The following is a 16,678-nucleotide window of genomic DNA, read 5'->3' as shown; positions in this document are numbered from 1 at the left end:
CACATCTCTCTCTCACTCTACACACACATCTCTCTTCCCTCTGTTCTCCCCTTCTCTTCTCTTTCATTTGCTCTCCTTTTTCTCATTAACTTTCTTTCTCACTCAGCCTCTTGCTCTCTCTCTCTCTCTCTCTCTCTCTCTCTCTCTCTCTCTCTCTCTCTCTCTCTCTCTCTCTCTCTCTCTCTCTCTCTCTCTCCCCTCATTCGCTAAACCCTAACTTCTACTTCTGAGCCCACCAACTTTGACAAACAGGACAAACAAGTGAAAGTTATCCTTTGAAAACTTCAAATGCTCGGGGGATTTAGGCTAATGCTGGTCATTTGTGTGTGTGTGTGTTTGCGTGAGTGCGTGCACTTGTGTGTGTTTGTGTGTGTGTGGGTGTGTGTTGTGTTGTGTTCCTGCACTGCATTGTATTGTATTGTATGTGCTGCATCTTTTCTAATAAAGGCATTGTACATACCCTGCTGTATTATCCTCTAGCCTTCTTGGAATGGCCAATGGAAAGAGAAAGCATTAGCCTACCTATGGATTACACATTCCTGGAAACATGGAGATTACTACTAAAGACCCTTCACCCCACCCCACACACTCACACAAAAACACCAACGCTCTCCCTCTTGTCAGACACACACACACACACACACACACACACACACACACACACACACACACACACACACACACACACACACACACACACACACACACACACACACACCAAAAACAATTACAGAACAACTTTCTCCCTTTTTCTCATACACAAAGGCGCGCACAGTCCAACTCTCTCTCTCACCATCTCTCTGTTATACACACACACACACACACACACACACACACACACACACACACACACACACACACACACACACACACACACACACACACAGAGGAGTGGTCAGATGGGTATTGGGGCATTGAGAGTGTGTTTTAGTCAGGCTGAAAGTGAATACTGTACCAAGCGCTAATATCCATTACCAGCGGTGACTCAGGACCATGCTAGTACTTGTATTTACAAGGCAATTTATCAGCACAATAGCATCCGCACCAAAGACACCATTGTTACTGCCCTCGCCTCCACACAGCACCTCTGTGTTTCACTGCGTGGGTGGGTGGGTTTTGTGTGTGTGTGTGTGTGTGTGTGTGTGCGTGGGTGTGTGTGTGTGTGTGTGTGTGTGTGTGTGTGTGTGTGTGTGTGTGTGTGTGTGTGTGTGTGTGTGTGCGTGGGTGTGTGACCCTCCCTGATGTTTTGTGTTGACACACTCATACAAACTCTCTCACACACACACACACACACACATTGTCTTACAAATACACTCGCTGTACACTCATATACAGACACACACGCACATACGCACGTACACACACCTTGTGGCCTTCCCGGACGCGGTAAATGTGGTGTGTGTGTGTGTTGGCACCACCACACCTCCTGGCAGGTAGCAGATGACCGCTGACCTCTCCACGCCAACTCACACATCCCAGGTGGAATGTCATTTAGCATCCACCATTGTACCCTGCTTGTAAACAGCACCACGCGCACACACACACACACACACACACACACACACACACACACACATTTAAAGATCCAGAGTTCAGACAACGCCACCCCCATCCCCTGCATGACTGTTCAGATCTCTGGTTTAGAGGGGAAACAAAGGCCCTCAAAAACACACACAGGGGAGGAGGGAGAGGAATGCCTTGCAGGACGGCAGATGGACGGCAAAAGCAGAAGGAGAGAGAGAGGGGGAATAAAAGAGAAAGACAGAGGGAATGTGTGTGTGTGCGTGCGTGCGTTCGTGCGTCAGAGTGTGTGCGTGTGTGTGCGTGCGTGCGTTCGTGCGTCAGAGTGTGTGCGTGTGTGTGCGTGTGTGTGTGCGTGCGCCTGTGTGCGTCAGAGTGTGTGTGTGTGTGTGTGTGAGAGAGAGAAAGACAGAGAGAGAGAGAGTGTGTGTGTGGAATGGAAGACCGAAGTGATCTTGGATTCCTCTCTGCATTGTTCCCTGCCAGCACTGACCCCCCACATGAAAGTTAGGAAATCTTGGACTGTGTGTGCCAAAAAAAAAAATCCCAGTACGCTCACTCACTCACTCACTCTCTCTCTCTCTCTCTCCCTCGCGTCCACACACACACTCCTGCATAATGAAACTCCATCCCTCTCCGTCGGCCTGTGGATGTTTCCCAGCTCACCACACGTCTCCAGCTGCAGCTTGGACTCCTCTTCTCCTCTCACTGTCTCACAACACCACACACACACACACACACACACACACACACACTCCTACACACCGTCTCACAAGCACACACACACATACACGAACAAACACACACCGTCTGCCAACACCACACACACACACACACACACACACACGTCTCACAACCACACACATGCGCGCACACTAGACCTGTTCAAAAAAAACTTTTTTTGTAATTTTGAAGCCAATTGCTGTGATTCCCATTCTCCAAGGTGTGAAATGGCCAGACATAAAATTATTTTGATTTTGGACCATGGGAAGACCTGCCTCAAGAGCCATAAAGTTTCAATGTTTATTTTAATCAAAAACGCCTGACATTTGGCCCCATTTTGCCTAATAACTTCACAGCCATTTGTGATAGAGGATTGTGGGTGGTGTCACCTGAAAGCTGACAATATTTCCTTTCAGATGATACCCAATATGCCAGTATCTTGCACAGTTATAGTTGCATTTAAAGCAGAAATGTGTTAAATTTAGGCGAATTTTGGAGGTTTCAGCTTAAACAATACACAATTGGACCCCAGAAAGGTTTATTAATTCACCAAAGTATAGTGCCAAATTGAAGTCTGAAAGAAAATATATTTCCTAACATTTCATATATTGCCAGTGACACATCCTGAACTGTCAGAACACAATATATAAAGTCGTGATCTCTTGCTTACTCTTCCTGTGCTGTCGGAACACAATATTGGCCTATTTGATACTGATTTTGTTGGTTTGCCCACAAATAAATTATCAGTCTATAATTTTAATGGTAGGTGTATTTTAACATAGAATATCAAAAAGCAAAGTAAAAAGTAACTTAAAAAAATATTTATTGATTTCTATTACATTGAGGGAGAAAGGCATTTGATCCCCTGCTAACCATTAAGAGTTCTGGTTCCACAGACCAGTTGGGCACTTCCAAACAACTCATAATCTGAATTCAAGACACCAGAAAATAGATGATATTTGATAGAAACAGTTAATGAATCAGACACCAAATTCTCCCAGGAGAAGGTACAGGACAAAAGGGTCAGACACTATGAAAATAAAGTTCAATGTCTGCACACTTTGTATACTTAGCACACTTATTATACATGATAATGAAGTTTAAGGTGTGTGTGTGTGTGTGTGTGTGTGTGTGTGTGTGTGTGTGTGTGTGTGTGTGTGTGTGTGTGTGTGTGTGTGTGTGTGTGTGTGTGTTCTGCTGATCTTCTCTTGAGTTCATCTGTCTTATTATCTGGTAAAAATAGCTGTTTTGACTGCCATGGCTTCTATCCTGTTGCTTGCCAGATAGTGGCAGCTGAAACAGTCCATGTTTATTGACAATGCAACACACACACACACACACACACACACACACACACACACACACACACACACACACACACACACACACACACACACACACACACACACACACACACACACACACGCACATACACACCTTTGGGACATAAGAAAAGACATAAGACATAAGACAACAGCATACATTTACTGTTACCAGAATGGCAATGACCAAGTCGTAATGTATCACTATAGGCTCTGTGTAATGTAATAGTAGTGTAGTACTATGGTAGTCTTTGGTAAGTAGTAAGGTAATAGTATGGTATGTCTTTTCAACAACTAGTACAGCATTCCACTGGAAGTGTGGGCATTATGAGGCTACAATAGTCTGGCTTTATGTTTTATGATTTGTATAAGCCTGATATTTTGACTGTGTTTTGATTGCACCCTAAGACTGAGGTAGATCAGCAGTCGTTTTTATATTTCTTAAGGACACAGCTGTTGGTGCTGTTTACTGAAACACTCTTACTTGTGTTTTTGTCCATTCCAGCCATGTTCAGGTCCACAATCTAACATCACGAACATCTTTTTACAGCTTCTGGCTCTTTACCATGTTTGGAGAGTTTTGTGTCTGATTCGTTCACCATTTCTATCAACGGGAGACTTTTTAAGTCAGCTGACTATTTTCAGGTGTCTTGAATTCAGATGACAAGTTGATTGGAAGTGCCCATCTGATCTGTGGGACCAGAACTCCTAATGGTTAGGAGGGGATCAAATGCCTATCTCCCTCAATGTAATAGAAATAAATTCCTAATATATATTCTTTTAAGCTGGATTTGCTTTTTGATATACAGACTGATAATTTCTTTGTGGGCAAACCAACAAAATCAGGATCAATTAGGCCAATATTGTGTTCCGACAGCACAGGAAGAGTAAGCAAGAGATCACGACTTTATATATTGTGTTCTGACAGTTCAGGATGTGTCACTGGCAATATATGAAATGTTAGGAAATATATTTTCTTTCAGACTTCAATTTGGCACTATACTTTGGTGAATTAATAAACCTTTCTGGGGTCCAATTGTGTATTGTTTGAGCTGAAACCACCAAAATTCGCCTAAATTTAACACATTTCTGCTTTAAAGGCAACTATAACTGTGCATGATACTGACATATTGGGTATCATCTGAAAGGAAATATCGTCAGCTTTCAGGTGACACCACTCGCAATGCTCTATGACAAATGGCTGTGAAGTTATTAGGCAAAACGGGGCCAAATGTCAGGCGTTTTTGATTAAAATAAACATTGAAACTCTATGGCTCTTGAGGCAGGTCTTCCCATGGTCCAAAATCAAAATAATTTTATATCTGGCCATTTCACACCTTGGAGAATGGGAATCACAGCAATTGGCTTCAAAATTACAAAAAAAAAAAAAAAAATTTGAACAGGTCTAGTGCACACACACTCACACACTGTCTCACCAAGACTTCTTACCACTACATAATAATCATGGTGCGACTTGTCGTAAAAGCAGAAGGAGGGAATATAATGCTCTTGACCATCTCACTCATCATCACTACAGTCATCTCTCTGCAAGTCAACATTGGTCTGCTGCTCTCAGCATGTGGGAGGTGCTGAGGCCTGCGAGCCTCTGGGCCACAGAGGAGCAGAGTAGAGCAGGAGTAGTAGAGTAGTAGAACTAGCCTACTTCATTTACTACAGAGGAGTAGAGTAGAGCAGTGGTAGTAGAGTAGTAGAGTAGTAGAACTAGCCTACTTCATTTACTACAGAGGAGTAGAGTAGAGCAGTGGTAGTAGAGTAGTAGAACTACTTCAGTAGAGTAGTAGAACTAGCCTACTTAATTTACTACAGAAGAGTAGAGCAGCAGTAGTAGAGTAGTAGAGCTACTTCATTTAATTATGACAGAGGAGCAGAGTAGAGCAGGAGTAGTAGAGTAGTAGAACTAGCCTACTTCATTTACTACAGAGGGGCAGAGTAGAGGAGTAGTAGAGTAGCAGAACTAGCCTACTTCATTTACTACAGAGGAGTAGAGCAGCAGTAGTAGAGTAGTAGAGCTACTTCATTTAATTATGACAGAGGAGCAGAGTAGAGCAGGAGTAGTAGAGTAGTAGAACTAGCCTACTTCATTTACTACAGAGGGGCAGAGTAGAGGAGTAGGAAGAGTAGAGCTACTTCATTTAATTATGACAGAGGAGCAGAGTAGAGCAGGAGTAGTAGAGTAGTAGAACTAGCCTACTTCATTTACTACAGAGGGGCAGAGTAGAGGAGGAGGAAGAGTAGAGCTACTTCGTTTAATTATGCCAGAGGAGTAGAGTAGCAGTAGTAGAGTAGTACAGTACTAGTAGAGCAGTCGTAGTAGAGTAGTAGTAATAGAGCTGCTTCATTAACTACAGAGGAACAGAGTAGAGCAGTCGTAGTAGATACTCTTTATCTACTGCAGTGTAGAGCTATACAGTGCAGAGGAGTTACATAATGTACGATAGAGGAGCAGAGTAGAGCCGTGTCCGTTCTAGTCGGTTTGCCCTAGTATAGGCCAGCCTCCACTTTTTGTGTGCATTTAGAAAGTTTAGAGCAGTAGAGTAGAGCTACGTCATTTACTGCAGAGCCGTAGAGCTACTTCCTTGGAGGTATCATCCCATGCTTGGCCATAACTCACAATACTCACTGAGTGTATGTTACACTTTCTCACACGAACCCCACACCTGCCAACCAGCCAAATGCTGGTAAAAGTAGGCTGTGGCTGGTGATAATTTCAATGTTACTAGCCACTTTAGCAGATAGATTATTCCTTGGTGGATATATATATATCAGAGTATCCTACATTCTGTTTTTCCCCTGGTGCAGGGGTGGGCAATTATTTCGGCCCAAGGGTCGCATTGGGTTTAGAACAGTGTTTCTCAAACTTTTTCAGACCGAGGACCACTTTGTCCCCTCAAAAATGTTCAGGGACCACATGTCAACTGAATTGACTGTTGACGGGTGCTAATTTAGATGCAGATCACTTATTTTTTATTCACATTTACAAGTCTGTCTTATTGTGGTGAAAATGACACTTCAGCTTTGTTTAGCTTTGTAATAATGTTACAACTATAGCCTACTGCTAGCTTATCTGGGAAAAGTAGAAATCCCCTCGCGGACCACCTGAGTCCTGTCGCGGACCACCAGTGGTCCCCGGACCACACTTTGAGAATCACTGGATTAGAAAGTTGACTAAAGTGCCGGATGTCGTAGGCAACTCGTCTGTGCTAATAATAAGAAATGGTGTACGCCAACATGATTACCATTGCCAGTTATGCCATTTCCACTAATTGTATCTAGATGTTTTAGGTAGCCATTTTAAGAATGAGTGACCATATGAATCTGCATTTTTTTTTTCTTGGAAAGGCTCTGAGGGCCGCATGAAATGGCTGAGCGGGCCGCATGTGGCCCCTGGGCCTGAGTTTGCCCACGTCTGCCCTTGTGTATCAATTGTTTGCATTCAAGTTACTCAGTTTCTATTTGTTTTGTTTATTTCCATGTTGGAATTAATGCACTCACCTTCTTCCTTTAGCACATCATCTTCTGACATTAGATGTACATCATGGTTAAGAAAAAGAAAACAATAGGCTACCACATTTGTGGCTAATGCAATAGCTGAGTGCCTAGTGACTCTGGAAAACCACTAGTCACAGTGGCTGGTGAGTAAAAACGTTAACGTCAAGTCCTGGTGGGAACGTGTGTGTGTGTGTTTGTGTCTGCTTGTGCATGTGTGTTCTCACATGAACCCCGGACAATTGGCGCGCCTCCAAAGCTGGTGTGTGATTGTGGGAGTATGTGCGTGTATATACTGTATGTGTATGAGTATTTTGAAAATGTTTTGAGACAACTTCAGTTGTGATATTACACTATATAAATACAGATTGTATTGTATTGTACTAGTATAGTGTGCTCTCCTCACCCCTCAGACCTGTAGCAGAGTGCGGAGTTTGGGCGCTGTAGCATCTACCAGGTGTCTCGCCTCGGTCTGAAGAGAACAGGACCTCTCCCTCACACACACACACACACACACACACACACACACACACACACACACACACACACACACACACACACACACACACACACACACACACACACACACAACACACAGGGCCATGGCAGAGTGTGGTGGTCACAGCATCTTAAGGTGTCATGACCTGTTCTGACCTGACGAGGAGATAGCAGAGGCACCCCCCCCCTTTTTTTTTTCTCCACCTAGCTCCATAACTCACCAGTACAGTGTGTGATCTCTGCTGAGCCCTGGCATGTCGGAGTATGGAGTATAGTAGCCTTATCATCTGTCAGGTGTCAAGACCAGCGTTTGAACCAGCAGATGAACCTCTCCCTCCCTTATAGGCCAGTCAATCTAGCGTTTGACCTGGGACAAATTGCAAAAGTAATCATTCCAAGTTTTTTTGTAATCCCAAGGTATGTCTAAATAACATAATACAAATCTACAGCTTTATATTTAGTGGAACATACTTTTTTTCAAGGTCAAAGTTGGAGATTTCCCATTCATTTTCCTATAGGGAGACAATATAGGAGATACTTGGGGAATAGGATAAAATTTTAAACAATGAGATATCAATTTGAAACTTTCACAATAATTTTACTCAAGCAAAGACAAATATAGTTTGTATTGCAAGTTGTCTGAAATATGATGATTAAATATGCAAATGAGATCACATCTACTTAAATATGAAATTATGCAAAAATTGTCTGAATGTGAGTTACTAACTGTGAAAGTTTCAAATTAAAATGTCATGGTTTAAAATTTTACCCTATTCACCTTGTAGCTCCTATATTGTCTCCCTATGGAGAAATGAATGGGAAATCTGCCAACTTTGACCTTGAAAAAAAGTATGTTCCACTAAATATAAAGCTGTAGATTTTTAATATGTGATACAAGGGGGTTTAAGGATCACTTAAAAGTAGGAACCATTACTATTGCAATTTGTCCCGGGTTTGGGCCTTTTTAGAGCTAGATTGACTGGCCTATTACACACATCCACAACTCTCCAGTACAGTGTGATCTAAGCAGCAGGGCCATGGCAGAGTGTGGTGGTCGTAGGATCTTCAGGTACAAGGTGTCAAGACCTGTTCCAGTGTCCAGTGGAGACCTCTCTTGCCCTCAGAGCCACACAACTCTAGTACAATACGCTCTGTGCAGAGTGTGGTGGTTGTAGCATCGACCAGGTGTTGCGACGTGTGTGCAGCAGGGTGGTTGTTGTCGCTCCCTGTGCATGTCAGGGGTGCATTTCTCGCCATAGTTGCTAACTACGTTAGCGGCTTTATTGTTTGCAATGCAATTTCCCATTGTCAACAACTCAAGTTGCTAACTGCCAACAACTGTGCTTTTGAGAAATGCACCCCTGAAGAGGAGATAGCAGTGGACCTCTCCCTCCCACACAGATCCACAACTCACTGGTACGGTGTGATCTAAGCAGAGCTCTGTGTGGTAGTCGTAGCGTTTACCAGGTGTCAAGACCTGAAGCGAAGAGGAGATAGAAGAGGACTTCTCCCTCCGTCAGAGCCAAAAGTCACTAGTAAGTACAGTGTGATCTCCATAGACATGCATACATGATCTCATCCTGTTGGCTCGCAGCACTGTGTGGTCTTACTGTCAGCGGTGTGACGCGACCTGAGCTGGTCTAGTGAGGAGAGCAGGCCCATAAGAGGAGCGTCTAGCTCTCCCTCCCTATCAGTATCCCCCCCAACACACACACACACACATACTCAAAAACAGGCCGTGGGAACTGAGATGAGCACCCCCTCTAACCAGGGCCACTGACAGCTTTGGCTGGGCCCGGCACAAAGTCATCTGAAAGGGCCCCCTCACCCAATACATGCAATGTAAATAGGACCCAATTCAGGGCCCCCCCTTGTCCCTGGGCCCGGGACAATTGACCCCTTTGTCCCCCCTTGTCAGCTTCCCTGNCTCTAACCAGACTAGGCTACACTCCCTCTAGCCCTGACTAGTAACACTAACACTGATGTGTTTTTTTTTTTTTTTTTTTTTTTTTTTTTTTTAAAGGGGTCAAAATCAGGGCAAATCCTATTGTAGGTACTAATAACAACTTTTCAGTAGGCCTATGTATTCATTAGAATGATGCCATTAGGGGGGTTATATTTGCTTCATCTGAATATTGGATTTATTTCCGTCGTGACCCACCCCAACCCCCATATCCCTGAAGCTGTGTGTAGACCCAGGTAGCTGAGGTCGCTGAAGAAGTTCTATGATCGAAACGTTTCTCCTAATAAATTAAGTCTTTTGCAAGCAGTGTGCAGATCCTTTCCCGCTCCTACTGTACATGTGACAATTTTTTGATTTGGCACCTGCTGATGTTTTTTTGCTGTATGTGCGCACTTTCCACTACATTCTCGCTGAAGAAGTTTTGCCATGAATTTGCGTTATTTATTTATTTATTGGGCAGTCAGGTTGCCGGTTCGACTCCCGACCCGCCAGGTTGGTGGGGGGAGTAAGCAACCAGTGCTCTCCCACATCCTCCTCCATGACTGAGGTACCCTGAGCATGGTACCTACCGTCCCACCACACTGCTCCCCAGGGGCGCCATTGAGGGCTGCCCCCTTGCACGGGTGAGGAATAAATGCAATTTAGTTGTGTGCAGTGTTCACTTGTGTGCTGTGGAGTGCTGTGTCACAATGACAATGGGAGTTGGAGTTTCCCAATGGGCTTTCACTTCACTTTCACTTATTCGCTCTGGACGTGATATTGGCATGTTTGATTTAACTAATCACATAAAAGCTCTGGGGTGCGATTCTCAAAGTGCGAAGCAGCTAGTCTGTTAGCAATGTTGCATAGTAAATACTATAAAAGTTGCTAACTCTTGTGTCTCGAACGTTAGCACACAAAGTAACTACTGCTTGGAGTAATGTGCACTCTGAAGTAGTGGTGACTTTGAAAGTGAGGTGCCTCCTATCCGTATCTGGACAGTGAAGTTGAAGTACAGCTGGAGTAGATCCATTGAGTCCAGACATCACCTCAGCCACCCCAAGTAACACACAGCGCTAGTCTACTTCAGAGCGTGACTCCACCCATTAGCTAAACTTGTAGTACATATTTGACCACAAATGTGTCAATATCTTTTAATCCTGTGGTGCAAAAGCGATGAAAATCAATCGACATGCACACAAAGTGATGATACAGCTGTGAGAGTGTTCAGAACACAAATTCACGTCATGTCATTTGTTCGTGAAAAAAAAACGTCATATCCTTGGAATCTGATGAATCCCACACTAATAATATACTTTTAGCTGTATGCCGATTGAATTGCGTCTCATTTCGATGTGTAATTTGTGAAATATTTAGATAAGAAAGTATTGGTTTCTCCCGGAAATGCGCTGGATTACGTGTCAACTACTTAAATTTTTTTGGCGCGAATTTCATTTCATAGCCTAGGGGTATTTACGCTTGCCTATCAATGGGAAGACGCGAGCCACGCGGGTTCGAAACCAGTGTGCAGCATGTTGACAACAACTCGTGAAATCGTGTTTTGGACCCTACAGTGTAACACATTTTCCCTTGGCTGCACGTGTGTGTTGGTAATGCACAACATAAATTATCTATTTCTGCCAGATATTTCCAAAATTGTGGCACTGTAACCATGTGGATTCGAACCGGTGTGGCTTCTGTTTTCCCATTGGGATGCAAGCGTGAATACCACTAGGCTATGGAATGAAATCTGCGCGAAAATTTCTCAGGAATATGACACTTTAACAGACGATTTTCTGGGAGTAACCACAACTTTATTGTCCAAATATTTTACAAATTACACCTCGGAATGAAACGAAATCCAATCGGCATGCAGATAATACTGCATTATTGGTGCATTATTGGTGTCAGATTGTAATGCCACGGCCGTGTTTTCTCACAAAGAAATTACAAGGTGTGTTGTGGAGGAAACAGCGGAGTCACGGTGTCGTGACATCCAATCAAATGTGCTGGTGGTGGTTGTACATTATTGCTTTCTACTTCACGCACTGAATTTAGGAGGAAACAGCCGAATCATGACTCAGCAATCATGCATATCTCTTGTTGCTTCTTTGGTCACGCACTGCGATGCCAAGAAAGTAAGTAGCGGTGTGGACTCAGGAAAGCAGCCGCACTACTTTTGGCTTACTGTGGGAATAGTAAGGTTTCGAGAAATGCACGGATTTCGCCTTGAAGTAAGTAGATAACTACAAAGTACGTCTGTAGTTCAAAGCTAACGTTCCAGAATCGCACCCCTGGTTTGACAGCTTGGGACATTCGGAGATATGAATATTCCACTTGGTTTTTGCCGAACCGCGTCATAGCTCATTACCATAATATTAGCCTTTCTTTAATCATTGAAATTCGCTCTGGTCGCTCAGGTCGCTTTGCTCCTGGTGAATTCGCTTTGGTCGCTTTAGTCACCGACCCTCTCCATAGAGAAATAATGACTTTTGTTGCTCAGGTGGCATAGGCCGCGGTTGGTATACACATAGCTTGGGCTTCCACAACACCTTCTCTGAACCAGGGGCGTAGGCAGAAATAATAAAACAGGTGGGCCCAGTAAAAATCGGAAAGGCCCAACCCGAAAGCGAAGAGGTAGATATTATAAAACCGCGCTCAAAAATGATACTTTGAAATTGAAATCATAGAAATCACAGAAGAAGACTTTTGACAAAATGATTAATTATCGCTCAGTGCTATGCCATTAATTATAGTTTAATGTTGACTGTCAAGTGTGAATGGGGTGGGCCTGGATGTCAAGTGGGCGGGCCCAGGCCCACCCAGGCCCACCCTTGGCTACGCCTTCTCTGAACCTGATAATGTAACACCAGACGTCCCTTGCGGACAGTGCTGCTACTGTTAGCGCCCCAGCTAACATATAGCCTACCCCAGAGGTTCTCAACCTTTTTTCAACAAATGCCCCCTTACCTCATAAGCCTCCCAACGCACCCTTGACCTTACCACCCTAAGCCTGCTAATGCCCTCAGTATTAAAAAATAGTATAGACTAATATGCCCAACTGAGCATCCCTGCTCTCAGCTGTATCTGTCTCAACGCCCCCCTAGAGCTCCCTAATGCCCCCTGGGGGGCTATAGAGCCCTGGTTGACAAACACTAGCCTAGCCTAGCCTAGCATAGCATAGCATAACCTAGCATGGCATAGCATAGCCTTGGGCCTGGAGGAGGCCTGCTCCTTGTCTCGGCTCGTCTGGCTGCCGCACCAGACAGTCAACATAGTTTACACCGAGTCTGTTCGCCAGCGGCCCTTGGGACCATAAAAGTTTATGAGCTGAGATACGTAGCACCTGTCTATGAAGCTGAAGTGTTGTGAGTAGTTACGCGTAAAATTACCCCACGCTCCAGACCGCGCCTCACCTCGCCCACACCAGACAGGAGTTACCACTGCGGGTAGGAGGTGGGAGGGGGAGAGAGGATGCTTTCAGAAGGCCATAAAGCACAGTGATGACTGGAGTTGCTACCTCTGGCTGACATAAAACCTAGACATTTCAACAAGCCAATCGACTCTTCCTTATAAGTAAAATATAAACGTATAACAATGGGATCCATTCATTCAGTGTACAGGGAAAATGTAGTTTTTCCTTCGGACAGACCACTAAAAACTGGCAATTAGGTAAAACCGGGACAGGTGGTAACACTGTTGATGAGGACAGTGATCAGGGGTAGTGGTGATCCTATGATGACTGGTGCCTATTTGGCAGCCTGTCCCCACCACGGCCCCACGAAACCAGAGAAAAACGCTTATAATTGCTGATAAAAAAAACACTAATACAAACGGACTATGTTAATAATGCAATAGTCTGGTAATAGTGCAATAGAGCTTAAATAATATTTAGTGCTATTTGGCGATTTTTGCCATGTCATTGGGTGCAGAGTTTCTTCATTTTTGCTGCCCCCCTCTTGGGTGCCACTCCGGACAATTGTCCGGTCAGCCTGCACCCTGGACCGCCCCTCAGCAGGGAGCAGTGAGAGGGAGGAGGTTTTTCGAAAGGCTGAGATATGATATCATATTGGACACTGAAGCCTGCAATGGGAACCTGGATAGTGTGGTCAGAGAGAGTAGAGAGAGAGAGGTTCCATTGGCCCATTGTTTCCGGGTTCTACAATTGCAAGGGGGAGGGGGGGGGAATCCCCCTTTAGGCAGACCTAAGGACTGTTCTATTCATTCTAGGAGCATTATGACACGCCCCTTTAGGCAGACCGGAACCTGTTCATGTTAGGTGCCCATAGCAACCTATTACATTGGCATATCTCTATATACTTAAAGAATCTCTGATGTGGTGGTGTGTTGGGGGTCAGCAGCATGGTGATGGTGATGGTAAGGTAGGGGAGGGGGCGGGGTGGTGGGAAGGAGGAGGTTAGTGTGTGGTATGATGGTCACATGACTGTAGTGGTACACCTGGTACATGTGCATCACTGGGTACTGGGATATTAATAGTCTGGTACAGTACACATCACCGGGTACTGGGACAGTCATCTCTTACCTAACCTTTTCTCCTCTACATCTGTGTCTCTTCTATCAAAGATGCCCCTCTCATCATCCTCAGCACTTTCTCTAACTCCCATTTTCATCCACCCCCCCCCCCCCTCTCTCTCTCTCTCTCTCTCTCAGGTCCTCTGTGTGCGTGGGAGGCTAATGGAGGCAGGTTGAATATTTTAATATTTTAAGCAGACCTCAGCTCCTTGTCAGCGAGAGAGAGAGAGAGAGAGGGAGAAGGAGAAGCGAGAGAGAGAGGTAGAAGAGAGAGAGGGGGAGAGAGAGGTAGAAGAGAGAGGGAGAGTGTGTGTGTGTGTGTGTGTTTGCATGCCTGTGAGTGACCCTATTCTCTCTTCATCCCTATTTGCCCCCCCCCACCTCTCTCTCCGCCCCCCTCCATCTGAACTCTCTCTCTCCACTCCCTCCTCTCCATACTCCCAGTCTCTCTTCATCTCTCTCTCTCTCCACCCTCCTCTCCCCCTCTCTCTATGCATCCCCCCCCCCCCCTCTCTACATCTCGTTCTCCCTTGCCTCTCTCTGAGTCTATTCGGCATGACATCATTCCCTGGTTTTAGCCAGAGCAGGTTTCAGTTGCTGAGTAAGAGACAAGTGCCGGGTTGAGTTGCTACTGCTGCTGTGTGTGTGTGTGCGCGTGCATGCACGCATGTGTGTGTTCTTACACACTCAAGTTAAGAGTCACCACAGGCTACTTGTCAAGTCTGTCATTAATATGTGCTCTCGCTTCATCTACAGTTACAATTTATAGCTACACAGTACAGTCATAAGAGGCAACCAAAGATATAGGCAGAGCAACTGAACATGCTCTGCGGCACTCAGGGGCAGACAAGCTGTATCGGAATGCTTGTACTGTGGCGCGTGTGTGTGCGTGCGTGCGTGCGTGCGTGCGTGTGTGTGTGCGTGTGTGCGTGCGTGCGTGTGTGTGTGTGCGTGTGATTTATGTGGCAGAGTGGCCATCAATGCCAGTAAGCAAAAGAAGAGGCCAGTGGATGGGAAATACTTATTAATCAATGCTTCTTTTTATCACACACACACACACACACACACACACACACACGTAAGTGCTGTACACTGTCTGTACTACAGCAGTGTATTTGCACACCTCCTCAGCCTCAAGAGGAGAGGAGAGAGGAGGAAGAGAGGAGTGGAGAGAAGAGAAGTGGAGAGGAGCGATGGGAGAAGAGGTAGAGGAGAGGAGAGGAGAGAGGAGGAAGAGAGGAGTGGAGAGAAGAGAAGTGGAGAGGAGCAATGGGAGGAGAGGAGAGAGGAGGGGAGTGGAGTGGAGAGAATAGAAGTGGAGAGGAGCGATGGGAGAAGAGGTAGAGGAGAGGAGAGAGGAGGGGAGTGGAGTGGAGAGAATAGAAGTGGAGAGGAGCGATGGGAGAAGAGGTAGAGGAGAGGAGAGAGGAGGAGGAGAGGAGGGGAGTGGAGAGAAGAGAAGTGGAGAGGAGCGATGGGAGAAGAGGTAGAGGAGAGGAGAGAAGGTAGGAGAAGCAAGGGGAGAAGAGCAGCAGGACGAGAAGAGGAGAGATGGGAGAGGAGAGACTAGGCGAGGAGCGCAGGGGAGAGAAGCAGAGAGGAGGGAGATGAGAGGAGAGGGGAGGAGAGAAGAGAAGAGGAGTGAGAGTAGAGGAGAAGAGAGGAAAGGAGAGGCGAGGGTTAGAGAAGAGGAGAGGAGTGAGAGTAAAGGAGAGGCGAGGGGAGAGGAGAGGAGAGGAGCGAGGGGAGAGAAGAGGAGAGGAGCGAGAGTAGAGGATAAGAGAGGAAAGGAGAGGCGAGGGGAGAGAAGAGGAGAGGAGCGAGAGTAGAGGAGAAGAGAGGAAAGGAGAGGCGAGGGGAGAGAAGATGAGAGGAGCGAGGGGAGGCTTGAGGGGCCCACGGAGGTTGCTGAGAGAGTGCTGGCGTGCTGCCAGAGACATTCTTGACTCCCCTCAGGTTGCCCTTGGTTCACTCCAGCCTGTGCACTCTCTCACCCCCAGCTCAGCCTACCCCACCAATCAGCACGGATCTCAGCATCAACATAGCCAATCAGCACGTCCCTCAGCCTTGGCTCAGCCAATGGCCATCGCTCAACCCCACCTGCAGGGGGAGGCGGTGTAGGTATGGGTGATGAGGGGTGAGTGCATTTTGGCGAATGTGTGTATGTATGTACAGTGTGTGTGTGGAGTGTGTGTGTGTGTGTGGGTGGGTGGTTGGGAGGGTTTGAGGGGTGGGGGGGGGGTTGGGGGGGTGTTAGAGGGGATACGGGTGGAGAGTGGGGGTTCGGGGGGCGGGGGGGGGTTAAGAGGCAAAAGGAGAGGTGCCGAGGAGGGGTTCAGCCCTTGGGGTTTGGTAAGGGATGCGGTGGCAGCGGCGGCGGCGGCGGCGGCGGGTGGTGGTGGTGGTGGTGGTGGTGGAGGTGGTGGGGGGGTGGTGGTGGTGGTGGGGGGGTGGTGGTGGTGGTGGTGGTGGGTTTGAGTTGGTGCTGCCGGGTTGGGGTCTAGTGCTTGGCTAGCGGTGGGCCCCTTTACCCTCCCTCTCTCTTCCTCTCTTCCTTTCTTCTATGCCCTTACTTTTTTTCTGCTTGGTGTCAGGGAGTACAGTGCGGAGTGGTAACCCCAGGAAGGGAATT

General features: G+C 46.2%; 1 protein-coding gene across 1 annotated transcript in view; it reads left to right on the top strand.

Annotated features, from left to right (window-relative positions):
• Positions 1 to 461, top strand: part of mrpl23 (mitochondrial ribosomal protein L23) — a 78,651-nt gene extending 78,190 nt beyond the window's left edge. The window contains exon 5 of the mRNA XM_063196208.1: positions 1 to 461. This exon is cut by the window's left edge and continues 462 nt beyond it. The gene's annotated coding sequence lies outside the window, so the exon portion shown is untranslated.
• The last annotated feature ends 16,217 nt before the right edge of the window (positions 462 to 16,678 follow it).

Source organism: Engraulis encrasicolus, chromosome 4 (assembly GCF_034702125.1).
Source record: "Engraulis encrasicolus isolate BLACKSEA-1 chromosome 4, IST_EnEncr_1.0, whole genome shotgun sequence".
NCBI lineage: Eukaryota > Metazoa > Chordata > Actinopteri > Clupeiformes > Engraulidae > Engraulis > Engraulis encrasicolus.
The sequence above is the reverse complement of the archived record's forward strand: the minus strand, read 5'-3'. Positions and strand labels throughout refer to the sequence as shown.